The sequence below is a fragment of the Drosophila simulans genome, chromosome X (genome assembly GCF_016746395.2).
Source record: "Drosophila simulans strain w501 chromosome X, Prin_Dsim_3.1, whole genome shotgun sequence".
NCBI lineage: Eukaryota > Metazoa > Arthropoda > Insecta > Diptera > Drosophilidae > Drosophila > Drosophila simulans.
Genome location: NC_052525.2, coordinates 19,892,065 through 19,907,551, shown reverse-complemented (window position 1 = coordinate 19,907,551; position 15,487 = coordinate 19,892,065). Strand labels below are relative to the sequence as shown.

Sequence of the window (15,487 nt, the reverse complement as noted above, 5' to 3'; positions counted from 1 at the left end):
GATAGCCTGCGTGGCATCGGCCGTATTCCATCTCTACTCGACTGGTCTGGTCACTCGAAAATCACATCGGACGAAATCGAGTGGAAAGCGGAGCAAGTAAAACAAGTAGAGTAAAACACACAACTAATTAATTGTAATTTGGCCGAAAGTGCAGACGGTGCGCGCGCGATCGCTTGATTGTATTGTGAATCATTAGTAATTAACGCAGCGTAAGTGCAGGCGCAACCACAACAACAAACGTATAGCGTGAATTTTTTTTTGTGTGAAAAGGAAAAGGCGAAAAGTGTAATAAAAAAGTAAAAAGCAAGCGATGAATGTGTGCAAGGCGTACCAAAAAATACAAGAAGCGATGCAAGGCGAACGAAAACACACAACGAATTCGGCAAACATTTTGGTTGTTCGCTAGTTAAAGTAATTAGTTTATTGCTCGCCGCCGCCGACGACGCCAAAAACAACAACCACAACAACAGCAGCAACGAAAGAAAGCAACAGTCAAATGGCGAAGAAGAAGCATAAGCTGAAGCGGCAACAACAACAAATTGGAGTGCAAAATGCAACGTGCATGAAATAAAGATTTTTACTCTGTTTTTGTTGTTTTTTTGCACAGGCCCAAATGAAAATTGTCGCGCTGTTTCTTTTTCTTCCCTTCTCTTTCCCGCACGCTGCAACCTTAAAGAAGAAGCAAAAAAGCGGAGCAATTACGAAAGGAAGGAAAAGAAGTGAAGCCGTGTAGGTGTGTGTGAGTGTGTTTTTGTGTGCGGTATGTGCGTGTGTGCGCGCCACATGAGGAAACTGCCAGCAGCGACGCCGACTGCGGCGTCGGCAGCATGTAGAACCCAAAAAATAAAGCAAAACAAAAAAAATCCACAAGGAAAACATAGAAACAGCTACGGTTATGATAATAGTATCAATAGCATCGCGTTCACTGACAATTAAAATTGGTTTAAAAAAACATACATTTTGGTATCTTTAAAGTAAATAATCTTATGTCACGAAAGTAAAAGAATGCAATCTTTTCTACTTTTCTTGAGTTATCAAAAAGATAGAAATCCCTTTGAAGTGCTATTATTTTGACCGCTACTGTTGATTTTTTGGCTGCCACTGACTCACATTTCATTGATAAGAAGAAGAAGGAATAGAAAAGAGAGGAAAGAATGGGAAAGAATTGAAGAATGTCCTTAAATAAACAAACAATAAATCGCCTTATCAGCTCCACACCGTTTTTGTTGTGTTTTTTCTAGTTTGCAAAATTAAAACGAAATCATAAATATACAAAAAGGAAGCAACAAAAAAGTGTAAAAGAGAATCGCCAGAGGAGAGGGAGAAGAAAATCTTCCTGGTTTTTGGTAAGTACCATATGCTTTTTGTTTATTTTATAAAAATGTTGTGTAAATCTAAACAGTACAACAATTGAAGAATCGACACTTATCGGCCCGTTTTGTGCACTCTCTTTATTGCTCTCTTGCTCTGTTCCCATCTTTCACGTCTTCCATTTCCCGTTGTACGCCAGCAGCGAAAGTTGTCTTCCTGCTTTTTAGGTTTTTTTGTTTACGTTCCAGACTCCCTTCTCTCTTCTACTGGGCCTCTTTCTTCTGCAAGAATTCGCAGAGAGAACGCAAGAGAATAGGCGAAGAGAAGACTTGAAGCATTTTGCTTATACAAAAATTTGGTTTATTCCTAAAACTTCAGCATTACTTTTTATTTTTTGATAAATAATTGCAATAAATAAACCTTTTAACCTTTTTCGAACTTCAAAAACCCTCTCATATTTTTAACTGTCTGATTAAGTTTTGAAAATTACTTAATTACTAAAATTATTCCCAAATTAGCGCATTATTTGCTGGTTATAACGATGTTGCCATACAGCGCCCGCTTAAAAATTGCAGGATAATTTTCGTGAAACCCCCGTAATTTGCAATCAATACTCTGCGGTTTTCAAATTTCCCACTTCGCGGTGGAATTATCGGGCACTTTCGCCCAACTTTTTATCCATGTCCTGTTTTACTATTTTGCCACTTAATTTCGTTGACATTGCCCCCAACTTGAGGACAATGGGCAAATAAAGACATGAACAATCGGGGCACACGCACCTCTGCTGCAAATGGTAAAAGTCAATAGATAATTATGTGTAATGAGCAAAGAATTACGTTGCCCAATTGGCAATTATTGCAACAATAGTTAAATCCATTACGTGTTTCTGCCCCCCCGAATGCCGGCCAATAATAACGGGCATTTCCAGCTCGGACCGAATCACGAATTGTAAGAAAACCCAACTTTACTGTTACTGTTATTGCCTCTCCATGGGCTAATGTTATTTTGTATTTTGTTTTCCAATTTTTTTTTTATTTTGTGTCTTGGTCAACACGCAAGAAGCAAAAGTAACACAAGAAAACCAGAGGGGCGCGGAAAAAAACAGCAACAAACTAAAATTACATAAAACCTTGAAGGTACACGCGCAGAAACAAATGCTCTTGCTGAAAAATAGGGTTCACATGGGGTTCTCAAAAGTCTCGAGCTCGAAACTGAAAGGAAATCGAACTCGGACGTATTCAATTATTATTAAAAAAATAACTATAGAACTATATTGAGACTCGGATTCGGAGAATCTCAACCTTTTTCGCCAGCTCACCTCCGCTTCTTTGTAAAGCGGCCCAGCCTTTCTCTCAGTGTAGGGACGTGGCTGGGGGCCTGGGAACCGCTGTCTTCACCTTCTGCCTCAACTCTAAGCCTGGTGGCAGCGGCCCGAGCACGAGCCGCCTTAACCCAAAGTGGGGGAAACGAACTCGGGTCCGAGCCAAGCCGCTTGATTAACCTTCTTTTTTATTACAATATTTTTGTTGACTCTTTTCGTGTGCTCATTGCTGTTGCTGTTGCTATTGGTTTTGTTTTTGTTTTTGTTTTTGTTTTTGTTTTGGTCGTGGTTTCAAGGCGGCCACGTTCGGGATGGTAAATTAAATGCACTGCAATTACTGCACCCAAAAAAGCCGCGCAACATACATAAATACATGCATATGTATGTATGTACAAAGAGAATGGAAGTCAGGGGCAGATAGGATGAGGGGATTAGAGTTCAAGGGAAGAGAGTTGTCGAGGGGGGTTGCCGCAGACTAGGCTTCACTTTACCTGTACAGTGGGCACCCGGAAAGTCAGATTCAAAATAGCATATGCGTAAAAAGCAATCAATTAGCATCTCTTGTCTTTTTTACTTTTATGCAATGCAATTCGCGCTTTGCAACACTTCGATTTAACATATTTATTTACCCATTTTTTTTTTATTATTTTTTTTTTGCATCTATTAGTCACTTGTTGTTGCTGCTGGTCGTCGGTTAATTAAGCTCAAACATTTGTCAACGACTGGCCATTGTTCTTTTTGTTGCTTTGTTGGGCTTTGTTGCAAGTCGCGTGAAAATTACAACGTTATACAATTTAAGTACTAGAATTAAAGACTTGTTGTTGTTGCCGTGGCTGCTGTCGCATGACGAGAAAGCGGCGGCGAAAACACAGAGATGACATAACTAATGTCACACAGATGAGATCAGAATAATGCTCTCCATTCAAGTTGCTTGATAGGGACGATCGATGCGAAAGTCCCACTCCCACACCCACAGTACCCAAAATCAGTGGCGATTATGCAAATGCTACGCTATCACTGCACTTATTTCATTTTTCGTTTTGCCCTACTCCAGATTTGTTGTTGCTCGAAAAAAGAATGCCAAGGTCGTCGCTTGTTATTATTCACTGTCTTCGGGCTTCGAGCTCTTGTTCTTCTCGCTTCGCGATAACAGAAGAGCAAGTATGTACATATGTACATAGGTTTCTAATGAAATGGCAAAACTGCTGAACGTGGAAATGGAACTGCGGCAGAGCAATAACAAGTGCGACGGAAAGCAATCGAATTTGGTTGAGCGAACGAGTTACCGCCCAGTGCCGCCCCCTTTTCCCGCCAAAACCGGAAATGGGGGCCGCCAACAAGAACAACTCGCCGAGCGTTACACAAAATATTTAACATATTTTATCGGTTGCCGAGGCACTTGGCTGGCATTCTATAACAACATTTGTTGGGCACCACAAGATATTAGCTGACCAAAGTATTGACATTAGCAAGTCGTACTGAATAGATTGAAATGGGTTGTTATGCGCATCGAATCAAAACACTCGGTGGCTACATGAGTGATCCCAAACGTCTCCATTTTCAGAGTCAGAACGAACTGGTGCATCGCTCTAGATTAGTATTTATTTTAATATTCATATTGATATTGATATTGATATTGACGGACGACAAATGGGAAGTGCAAACAATTGCAATTGTCTTTGCTTTGCCTTATCATCGCCGCCTGGCCGAAAGCAAACTAAAGCCAATTGCAGAAACAGACGGGCGGTACTTGAAAAATGAATTGAGCAAGCGAATTGCAGGGGTAACGAGAACTCGCATTCGCATTCGAACGAATTGCTATGGAAATGCAAGTGGAAGTGGTGCTGGAACTGGAAATGGAAGGGGCAGCACTCTGATTGGGATTTGGGGATTGGCTTGTTTACCACTTAGCTGGGCACCAGCGTCGGGTGAATCGGACACCTTCCGTGTGTCCTCGCCTTTCTCAGGTGGCTCCGCAGGTAAAAGGGTGCCTGGTGATTGGGCTTTGTCCACCTTGTGATTACATTTCACGCCCCAATCGAAAAGCCAAAGGCCGGAAGAGTCGACGAGGAAATGCAGCAGGAAGCAGTCCGTCAGCAGACAGCCACTGCGGCACTGGGCAAAAACAGCAAGTTTCTTTTTCTCTGATAGTCAAACTGAAATGTGTTTTAAATAGATAAACGAATGAATATACAAATAAATTCTGTGGTGAATTGGCAAATGAAGTCTTAAATGAATATACGAATGAATACTGCAATGAACGCAATAAATTATAAAATGAATTGGCTAATGAAGTCCTAAGTGAATATACGTACGAATGAAGACTGAAGTGAACGCGTAAATGAATTCTGGAATGAATGTACACACTCCCTTTATTATTCATCCATCCAGCTGAAAGTCCGTTTATAAGTAACTGCATCTGGGTATTTATTAACGTGTAGCCGGAATCCAGATTCAACTCAGCTTCAGACTCATCAACGTCGCCATTATCAACTCGAGCGTTGTGATTATCCTGATGATTGTGGCCCTGCTGCTGCTGTCATTTTATCTCTGGCCTCTGTTTTAGGTGGTTCGGGTTGCCGGGTCGTTGGGTGGTTGGGTGGTTGGGTGGTTGCCTGGCTCTGGCTTCCGTGGAGTGGGTGGTGGGTGCTTTCGACACGTGCGACGGGCGCTGAGTGGGCGGCTATGTGCTATCTCTGCTTTCTGCCTGCCAGCCGTTTCCTCTTATCATAAAGCAAGGCGGCAGCACAGGGAAAAACAACAGCCGTGCCTGAGCTATCGTGTAAGGAAGCTTTTCGAATACACTACCACTTACTCCCAAGGAGTATGAGTCGATACGAAAAGGGGATTTACGAAAAAGTACTTTCAAACTTACATTGATGTTCAAATGTTTTGAATAAGTTGTTATATTCGTTGCCTGAGTAGCATTTGTTAAACTAGAATAATTAACAGTAAGAAATAGTTCGATTTAACAAATAATTGTCAAGTTTAGAGGAAGTGGAAACCAACCTGGTCTCAAAGCGCATGGGATCAAATGACTTTAGGGTATACAAAAAACAAAAAAGTACAACACTCAGACAAACTGAACAAACAGAGTATCGTGGAAACGGTGGGTGAGGCAGGGGCGGTGAGGGGGAACGGGGTGTGAAGTAGCATTGGGCGATAGCAGAGAACAACAGAACGCAAATGCGTTGGAGGACAGCACTTGACTACAGCGACCAAAGTCAGAAAGCAGCGCCCAGGTGTGCAGTGTAAGAAACCGTTACAACACAGATCGTAAGTTAATAAAACAGGTTCCGGAAAGTATGCTACTAAATTTGTTTATGTTAAGTTTCATCTCTAGCGTACATTTAGACACTTTGTTTTATTTTTTAGATCAAAACATAATTGAAATATTTTCGAAGAGCACTTTAATCATAAGACTAACGAGTAGTTTATTTCTATTTATAGCATGCTTTCAGACACTTTTAAGGGGTTTTAAGCCACGCCCATGCAGTCCTTCACTTCGTTTTCCAACACATAACATGACAGTGCTGTCTAATGAGAAGCTTTCAAGGCCGAAAGTACCGAGGTTAACTTTCTCCCTCACATTTTCGCTCAGTGCATGCTTAACGGCGACAGTAGCCGGCCCTGTTAACTGTTAATGCTCGCCGGTGACAACGAGCGAGACAGTGGCAGCAACAACAAAAGGCGGTAAGCACAGCTGCAGGGCAGTCAAATATCGATCGGCATTGTCAAGAGCAGCGGGCTGGGAGAATTCGGTGAAGGGGATGGGGATGGGGTGTGGTATTGGGGGGCGGGAAAGGGGAAAGCTTCACGCCCAAGGAGGCGAGTCGCGTAATTCCCGCGAGTGAATGAAAGTGCAAAAGCGAAAGGAATTATGAATGAGTTCTCCAGAGCACAACTAACTAGTACATTGCTGCCCATTGTGGCTAGCAATTCATAGTTGCATTTATGAGAAGAAACGCAGCCTTAGATCGAAAGTTAGTGTTGGGGAATTTCGATTGAGTCATTTAGCCCATTGCGCCTTCCCACCTCATTCAATAATCTCAATTCGATTCCAGGCAAAGTAGATTGCATTCACTCTGCGAGGATTGCATCTTGCAGATAACTTGATTTCCTGCCTCGTCCCGCTGCTCAGATGCCCCTTGGAGCGCACAGGAAATTGCGTTTAAATGAATCAATAGATAAAAGCTTTTGCCAATTGCATTCGCATCTATTGCAGTGAAGTAGGGAAAATCCCTCGCTGCACAGTGGAAAATAATTCGTTTAGGCACACGGCACTCTTTGTTGCAATCTAATCAAAGTCGAATCATATCAAGTGGCAGTGGCGTTCTAGGGAAACAAGTTGCCAAAGCATATTGCAGAATCTAATCATTCTTGGTTTGTTTGTAAGCGATTGAACCATGGTTTTTATCATACATGACAAAAGATATGCTGCTCTTTCGATACCGAAGAATTCGCGTTTAATTGCTAGTATTGACTGTCAAGCCAAACGGATTGTGTATCTCAAAAGCGAGTTTCTTATGATACGGGCACTTTTTTTGAGTGCATACTTGAATTTGGCTTGGTGGGAGCGGGATAGTGCAGGGTGCGAGAGAAAGGGAACATCTCTTTATGTGTGCAATTTCCGTTTCTTCTGCAGGGTTTTCTGCTCCCCTCCCTCTCGCTCGTTCTTCCTTTCTCTCCGAATCCCTCAGTCTTCGCTACTTTCGCAATGTAACGACTTTTGCGGAGGATGCGACAGATAACAATAATAACAACAACAACAATGACAAGTCAAGGAGCCTTGAAGTTGCAGCTCCTGCTTCTTCTTCGCCGTCTTTGTGTATCTTTATGTATACACTGCAAAAATTTGTATGTTCCCAGCGTAGTTAAGCAATGTTAATATTTTCCCATACAAATACCAATTTTTAATTGGATACTACTAGAGTAGAGTAATTGTTTTCTGTGTAGCTGTGACTTGGCAGTGACTTGATTTCAAAGCTGAAACTGAAGCCGGTTTGCCATGCTTTTTGCGGCCTGTTTTGTGGCCTGGTCCTTGAACTGTCTCCCTCTCCCTCTCTCTCTCTCTCTCTCTCTCTGTCTCTGTCTCTGCTCCTCGGTTTCTCCCCACTGCTCCTTCTCCTTCTTCGCCTCCATCTCTTTCTTTTTCTGGGTCCTCCCCTTGTGTAATAACAACAAAAAATAATAATAAATAAAAAATAAAAAGCGAGGAAGCCAGGGCTTAAAAGCCAAGAATACAGTGGGCTTTCACTTTAAAACATTATCAACAATTATTCAGAAGAAGTGCACCAAGTACTAAAGTTTGTCCATTGTGCTCGCCTCAAAAGTTTCAATGCAGCGCTCTTCAAACGAATGCACCGAACACACACCTGTGTTTATTTAGTAATATCGCAATACTTTATTACGCGTGTAGCTGTACTAGCAGGGGTGCATCATTGTTGCATTCCGAGAGACAGCTTCATCCTTCTGCACTTCTCCTGCATTTGCAAATTGCATTGAACTGCAGAAAGGGACGGCGGCTCATCGAGGGAAAGAGAGAGTGCTAGTGGGGGAGGAAGACCGAGTTGCATCCAATTTAGGAAATGCCCCGAAGCCTTTCCTTTGCAACCGAAACTGTACCGAATTAAACATTAAAAAATAAAATAAATACTGAAAGGGGGGGATACGGTACGATGGGTGCCCTCTAATCTCTGATTGCACTGAGAAAAATAATAAGCCTGATAACAGGCTGAGATTAGAAGAGAGTTGCATATTCTTATTAGTGTGGCAACAAGTAGGGGCACTTTATTCTCAAATTAATCGATCTTGATTCCTTTATACTGGTTTTATTTGAAGATATTCGTTTTATGTCCTGTTTTGTCGCTCTGCATAAATCCTTCGGATTATGCATTTGGTTGCAAGTTGCAACCCTCGAGCGACACATATGCAACCCTCTTCCTGTTTACCCCCAATCCCAATATCCACACTCCCCTAGTCTGTGAATTGCATTTTGAATACTCATTACGAAGGGTTTCAGCACCGGGGGGACTCCCATTCCCTTTGCATGCGTGAAATGAGCAGGGCGGGGAAATCCCCGAACCACCCAGGCCCCCGCGGGGGGTGAAACCAACCAACCAACCCTCGATCCCAAAAGAGCTGGAAAAACCCCCAGAAGCCAAAGCTGAAAGTCCAATCCGAACTTTTTGCGCCACCCTTTGTTGCTTTTCAGTCATAAATGGATTTTAAAGTGGATGCAATCTGGGCCCGAAAGTGGGTGATTCCAGAGGGTGGTGCGCGAGTTCGGAGACCGTTGCTATTATTAACATAAGTATGCACTTGGAGGCTTCATTATGAAATTAAAGTATATATACACCACCCCCGCGCACTTTGGACATACATACATATGTATGTTTATGTTTTCAAGCTAGAAAATACGTGAACGTTTTCCCTAAGACTTTCATTGCTTTCCCGTACAGTAAACACTCGAGACAGTCATCTAGAGAAACGGCTAGTAGCGAAACCTTCTGAAGTAGACTAATCTAAGCACACTAAATACTGAATTGGAACTTGAAATAACTGAGAAATTGTTTAATAATATCAAGGTATTGCAGTTTAACCAACCCGAAATCATAATTTAATATGATTTTTTCTAAAATTGTTCCAAATTGTTGCTTTCGACTTAGAGCCTTATGTAACCCAACCAAAGTGCAAGCCGGGAAGACAATGGAATTAGAACCAAGTGCAATCAGGCTGATTAGCAGAGTCAACCCCGAAACAACCCGCAACGATCCCATTGGAATCGAACACTTTTCGGATTGCTTGCTTGCTGCTACATCGGTCAGGAATAATCCTTGGAGAGTTCGCTGAAAACCATCCATCAAGTTGTCAAACCAGGCGGAAGAAGGCGGAACGGAATGGATTGGTATGGAATGGAAGCCAGTTAGGGGATTACTTTCGGGATTCGTAACTGATATGATAAGTGTGTCGGATAAGCTGGGGTTTCTTGCTCTCAGTTCGCCAGTGATCTGATAATAATACCAATAATGCACCAGCCGAACTGTAGTGGATTTCCATATGTTTAAGGGTGACGGTGCTGTGAGTTATAGTGCAGAAAATGTTTTTATGCCACCCCAAAGAAGTGCGTCAACTTGGATCGGAGGTGGTTCTATATTTTTTTTAAGTAGTTTTTTGTTTTCCAGACCCACAAAACGTCCAGTCATGCTGTTCACCATTAAGTGGAAATCTTTAAGCCTCAAGTTTAACCAGCTCCTCCTCCGGCGAACTTTGAGCCCCCACCAAAGTTTCAGTTCAGGGCCTAAAACTACTCACATATAAAATTGAAAACAGATACAAAGGAAAATAATGAAGCTCCTCCCCTTTAATTGAGTTTTGTGATGCACCGAAAAATGACTTTGCAATTTAATAACTAACTTTCGGTAATTTAGTTTTGTATGGTACGGCTTTTCCGTAATTTGAATTTGAAGCCCAACAGAAGAGAAACTGAGAAATGGAGGCCGAACATAGTGGGGCAATTGCTGTTGCAACATGCAAATGGTCACGTAACGAAACAAAAAATTCAATTAAAAACCAAAACCAAAACCAAAACCGAAACCAATGAACTTTGGGAGACAGCAAAATAAAAAAAAATAATAAAAATAAATTTAAAAAAAGGAGAAAACTGCCACAATAACAACACAAGCAACTGGAGAACATTCTCCATTAAACGAAGTCAGTGCAAAGATCTTGTGTCTGCGATAATTCGACATTTGGGTTCACTTCCAATTGAACTCCGGCGAATCCATGTCAATGAGCAATATGAACGATGTGAAGTACATATTTCCCTCTCACGTTTTGGCCGTTTTTTTTATTATTTTTTTTTTAACTCTAAAAGAAAGTGGTGTTATTGATGTAGACATATACATATTTAGCTGACAAATTGTTATCATATAATATAACCCTTGGCTGCTTATTAGCAGTAAGTATTAGTAGTAAGAATAGTTGTGTTGTCTTGAAATCAACTTCCATTGTGAATCCCTCAATCTTTTACTATTCGACGAGCTCTCTATTAAGTCGGTCAGCGGGGTCTGATGAATAATTGCAAATGCATGGGGCCAATCGCAGTTGTGGGGCAGGTCGTTTTTTAGCATAGTGACTTGGGCTGGGGCAGTCCCCCTGCGTCCCCTTTAATTTAAAAACTTGCTCGGTTTCTTCTGTTTCCAAGGGTCGAAACGAACCATCGGATCCAACGGCACAACATGGGATCCCAAGTTTAGTTCCTATATCAGCTACAATATCATATTCTGTTTTTGCCGTTTGGTGTTCTTTTGTTTACTCCAAAAGTGTTTGGTTTGTTTATTCATTCTGGATCCGCTGGTGTGTGTGTGTGCCTAGTTTTTTTAGGTATTTTTTCACTCCTTGGCTGGTTTCCTATATGGTTTCCAATCGAAACCGAATGGCAATCGGAGAAAGCTGTTTTTTTGGGGGGTGTAATGGGAATGTTTTAATAGTCAGACGATCTGACGGATAAAACTTCCCTTGGGCGCCGCCTTTTTATATTTTTCAATGACACAATCTTGTGGCAAAATCTGTGGGCTTATTCAAATGTTTACGTCATTGAGCACTGAATACTAAATACTAAATACTGAATACTGAATACTGAATACTGAATACTCATGGGAAGACGACAATGTTTACACGAATTTATTCGCTTAAATTACATTTGTCAAAGAGCCAGAAAAGAAAGATCTACACGAACGATCATTAATCATACTCGAAGAATTCAGATAATGATTGAAAAAACCAAATGCATATGTATGTACGTGTGGCTTAAATAAACAATACACATGCATATGTGGGTTCTGTCGCTTTATTAATCATTGAAACATGTATTAACTTATTTTTGGTTCATTTTAATTAATGCAACTGCATTGATATTTGCGAAATGATTTGAGAAGTCAAGTTTGGTGGGTTAAACATTAACCTTAAGAACAAGGTTGCAGCTTTAACCCTCTAATGCTTTGAATAAAATTGATTCATTTAAGTGCTGAACGAGTTGAATTTATTATTGTTCTTAAAACCTATTATTCTTAGAAAATCATGGAGCCAAAACTATTATTTAATTTCTATTCTTTGCCTTGAACTAATTTTTTTGTTTTTCACTTCATTTTTGGTTGGCTATTCTTTAGGCACGTCTATTTGTCTTTCAACAATTGACAAGTGGAAGTGTTGTTGAACTTTTCTGTTTTTTATTTATTTTTTTTTTCACCCGGCCAGGATTGTGTGTTTCCACCTTGTGTGTTCCGCGGTTTCCTCGATTTCCGCGGCAAACCATTCAATGATGATATAATACGAGCCAACTAAAGCACCAAAAATACGCACACACTGGCGCGCTGGGAAATGGCGAGGAAGAAGAAGCTCAGCACGCAAGCAGAGAGTTTTCCCCATTTTCCGAGCTCGACCCCCTCGCCCTTTCATCTCACACCAAATAAAAAGGTCGTTGAATGAGGTCAAGGTAGCACTAGCTCCCTCCCTCTCTCCCGCTCTCTGTCTGTCTCTCTCTGGCCAGTATATCCCTCTCCTGCTCGATCGATTTTCCATCTCTTTTGGCGGAGGCAGAGGAGAAGGAGAGCGAGAGAAGACGAAGAAAATGTTTCCATTTTCCACTTCATTTATTGATTTGCCCGTCAGTTGTCAGAAATTAGATTATTAAGGCGTTTGCTCCGCTCAGCTGGACCAACAGTTTTCCCGCCACTCCCACTGCCTTTCACCGCCCACCGCCCATCGCCGCCCCCCGCTGGCGGTAGGAAAAGCAAGGAAAAAGAAAGACATAAAACACATAGCACAAACAAACAAACGACGCTGCAAGAACATTAAATAAACAATTCGAAAATAAACGTAACAACAAAATACAACAAAATTAAGTATCGGAAACAGTCGAGATTTGGACGAGCATATTACCCTGTAAAACAATTCGCATAATGTTTGTATCGAGGAAAAGTGTTTGCATTGCTGGGAAATTGCTATATTTAAAACTAACTATAACTATATAGTTCATGAAATTACTAAATGCCATCGAAGAGAGTTTGGTGGTCTTTCTAGAAATCGTTGGACAGTCCGAATCAGGACGGAACCAATATAACCAGGATCTTGAAATTTTCCAGGGTAAATAAAATGGAAATTGAAATTGTGAGTGACGCCAGGCCAAGACACATGAATGCCTGGGTACATTGCCTTTTCGGTGTGTATTGGTGGGCTGTTTCGCCTTCTTTCTGGTTTCCATACATATAAGTGTACGGCTATTCCGATTCCGAATCGGTGGCGGCGACACTTGGCAACAAGTTGAATGGCTCTCGCTCAGCACCCCAAAGGGGCTCTAACCCCCTGATAACGAGGGGCCAGATCAATATATACATGTATGTACATACAGATGTACATATGTACATATATGCTATGTATGTACGCATGGACAGGTATATACATATGTACATAGCTATGTACCGGTTGCTATATGGGCTCGGTGTGCATAATACACGGGCGTGATGTTTGTCGAATCCGATCGCATCGGCAATCGGTCTTTGATGTGCGTCTGCCACAATATTTTCCATATTCTCCGGTTCGACTTTCTCATGTTACCCCGGCTTGTTTTTTGATGGATTCCGATCGGATTTGTGGGGCGAGAGGTGTGAACACGCCGCAGAGATAACCTTTGATATGATACGAGTATGGTTACCTACAAGGTGTGTGATTCAATTGGGTTAGGTCGGCGTTCCAATGGGTTACAGATCGTGCAATACCAGTGAATGATTTTGAAACATAACTTCGTTCTCACGTTCGAAATATTCTCAGCCAAAACCTCGAGTTGCCCTGGCAACCCTGTAAGACAAAGTTCCTTTAAATCCCCATTGCATTGCAATCCAATCAATATGTTGTGCAGTTTTTAGAGTACTAACTGAAATAACTAGGATTTCTACATAAATATATGTGTAAATAAATCAATTTAAAGCAAAAGAACTATCATGCTCCAAAGACTCCTGGTTTCTGGACGCGTTTCAATTAGAAGCTAATCGCCGGTTAATACCTGGTCCGATCGACGATCTGATCGGACGATTCCCAGCGATGTATATCTGCAGATATACATATGTGTGCAAGTGCCTTTTATATAGATCCAGCATATGAATGATTTATCGCTGATATCGCTGTTTGTTTGCATTGTACTTTTGTTTCGCTCTCGTGTCAGCTTTATATACAGAGACACATATATCGCTCTTTTTTATCGACTTCCATTCCGCGAAATTGATAGACAAAGAAATAAAAATGGAGTCAATACGTATACGTATAGTTGTATTTATCTATAATTTCTTTTTGTTTTTTGTTTAATGGAGAGGAGAGAAAGAAACCGAAGAAATTTTATAAATGTAATTGCACGTAATTGGATGCCCCCGCGTGTGTATTTCTCGGTTTGTGCTTCGTTTTTTGTTTATCGATTCCAAGTTGGGCATACGACCCAGCCGTTTATCGGCTATCATGCACACATATATCATATGTCTCTCTTTATATATTTTTCTGGTTTTATCTGTCGGCAGATATGGAGTGGGAATGGCTATAACCCAAAAAGTGTAATGGCAGGTGAACGGTGCAAACAGAAATGAAAAAACAGTTCATTAAAAAAGAGGAAACGTGGAACTGAAAGTAAATAAACAGTTATCGATATATAATTTATTACTAGGTAATCAGGAGCTTTGTTTACTAGTTCCTAATTTGAACTTCAAATTTAATGCACTTAAATACTAACATTGTGAATGGGTACATCAAGATGTACTCGAGTGCTTTGACTTCCACATATACCCCTTACTCTGCTGATCGATGTTTACACTACACATGTTAAGGAATTTGAAACGATCGATTCATATGAATTCGATAAATATTGCATGGCAATATCGTATTTCCATAGGTATCGAATGTTTAGTGCCTCGACTATTGAATACCTGTTATAAGGCGAATCAATTTTATTATGAATATTTGCTCATGCATATATATAGTGCTTCTAAATACATACATTCTACATTTTTAATTAGTCTAATAATAATTAGTGCAATGTATGTATATAGGCGCAAATAAACTAAAGTAAAATTATGTTTATATATAGTTTAACCTACAGGACTAACGGACTAAAAAATTGTTTTTTTTTTTAAAGGGATAGGTGAGAAACGAAGATATAGCGCCATATAAAATTCTTTAATAACTAAAATTCTAAAATAACTCACGAAATTTATTGCGCTACTTGATTATAATGGAATATAACATTAATGAGCAGAATAAACAAAAAAACTTGATAGTGCGACAAAAAAGGCAATTCAGTTACCAGCTTTTTATTGACTATACTGAATAATTCGTGTGATAACAATTAACTTGATTATTTTGCACTGCAAGTTGAAATCGAACTTGACAGAAAAAACGGGTAACGTACAGTTGAGAGCAAAGATAAAAACCCAGAATCACAGTGTGGCAAGTAAAATAATAAAAAAAATCAAGATTAAAGACAGAACATGCGTGTAATGAGCCAAGCAGCGGTAAAAGTATTAAAACGCTGTTCAACAACGGCAAGAAAAAAGAACAAGGCCCAGAATTACATCAATCAAAGTTGAGTTTTTTCTTTTTTTTTGGAGGCGGTTTCGATTGCTGGAGCTTAACGAAAATAAAACAAGAATCCGAGAATCGAATCGAGCTGAGATAAGTGGAAACTAAAAAGATATAGGTAAAGAAACATCATTTTATTGGGGAATCAAGAAATATACATACATTTCTACATATAATAAATTGTAGGAGGATGCCTTCTGATCGTCTGCTGGTCAGGCAAATTTTCCATTCCAT

The 15,487-nt window shown here is 40.5% G+C and overlaps 1 protein-coding gene across 6 annotated transcripts in view; it reads left to right on the top strand.

Moving 5' to 3' along the window:
* Positions 1 to 12: 12 nt before the first annotated feature.
* LOC6726528 (rho GTPase-activating protein gacF) overlaps positions 13 to 15,487 on the top strand; it is a 39,758-nt gene continuing 24,283 nt past the window's right edge. For 4 of the 6 annotated variants that reach the window (XM_016172300.3, XM_016172304.3, XM_016172302.3 and 1 more), the window contains exons 1-2: positions 71 to 209; positions 1,242 to 1,346. The gene's annotated coding sequence lies outside the window, so the exon portion shown is untranslated. Of the gene's footprint in view, positions 210 to 1,241; positions 1,347 to 6,082; positions 6,326 to 15,487 lie in introns of all 6 variants that reach the window. The other 2 variants (XM_016172303.3, XM_016172306.3) reach the window with 2 other exon arrangements.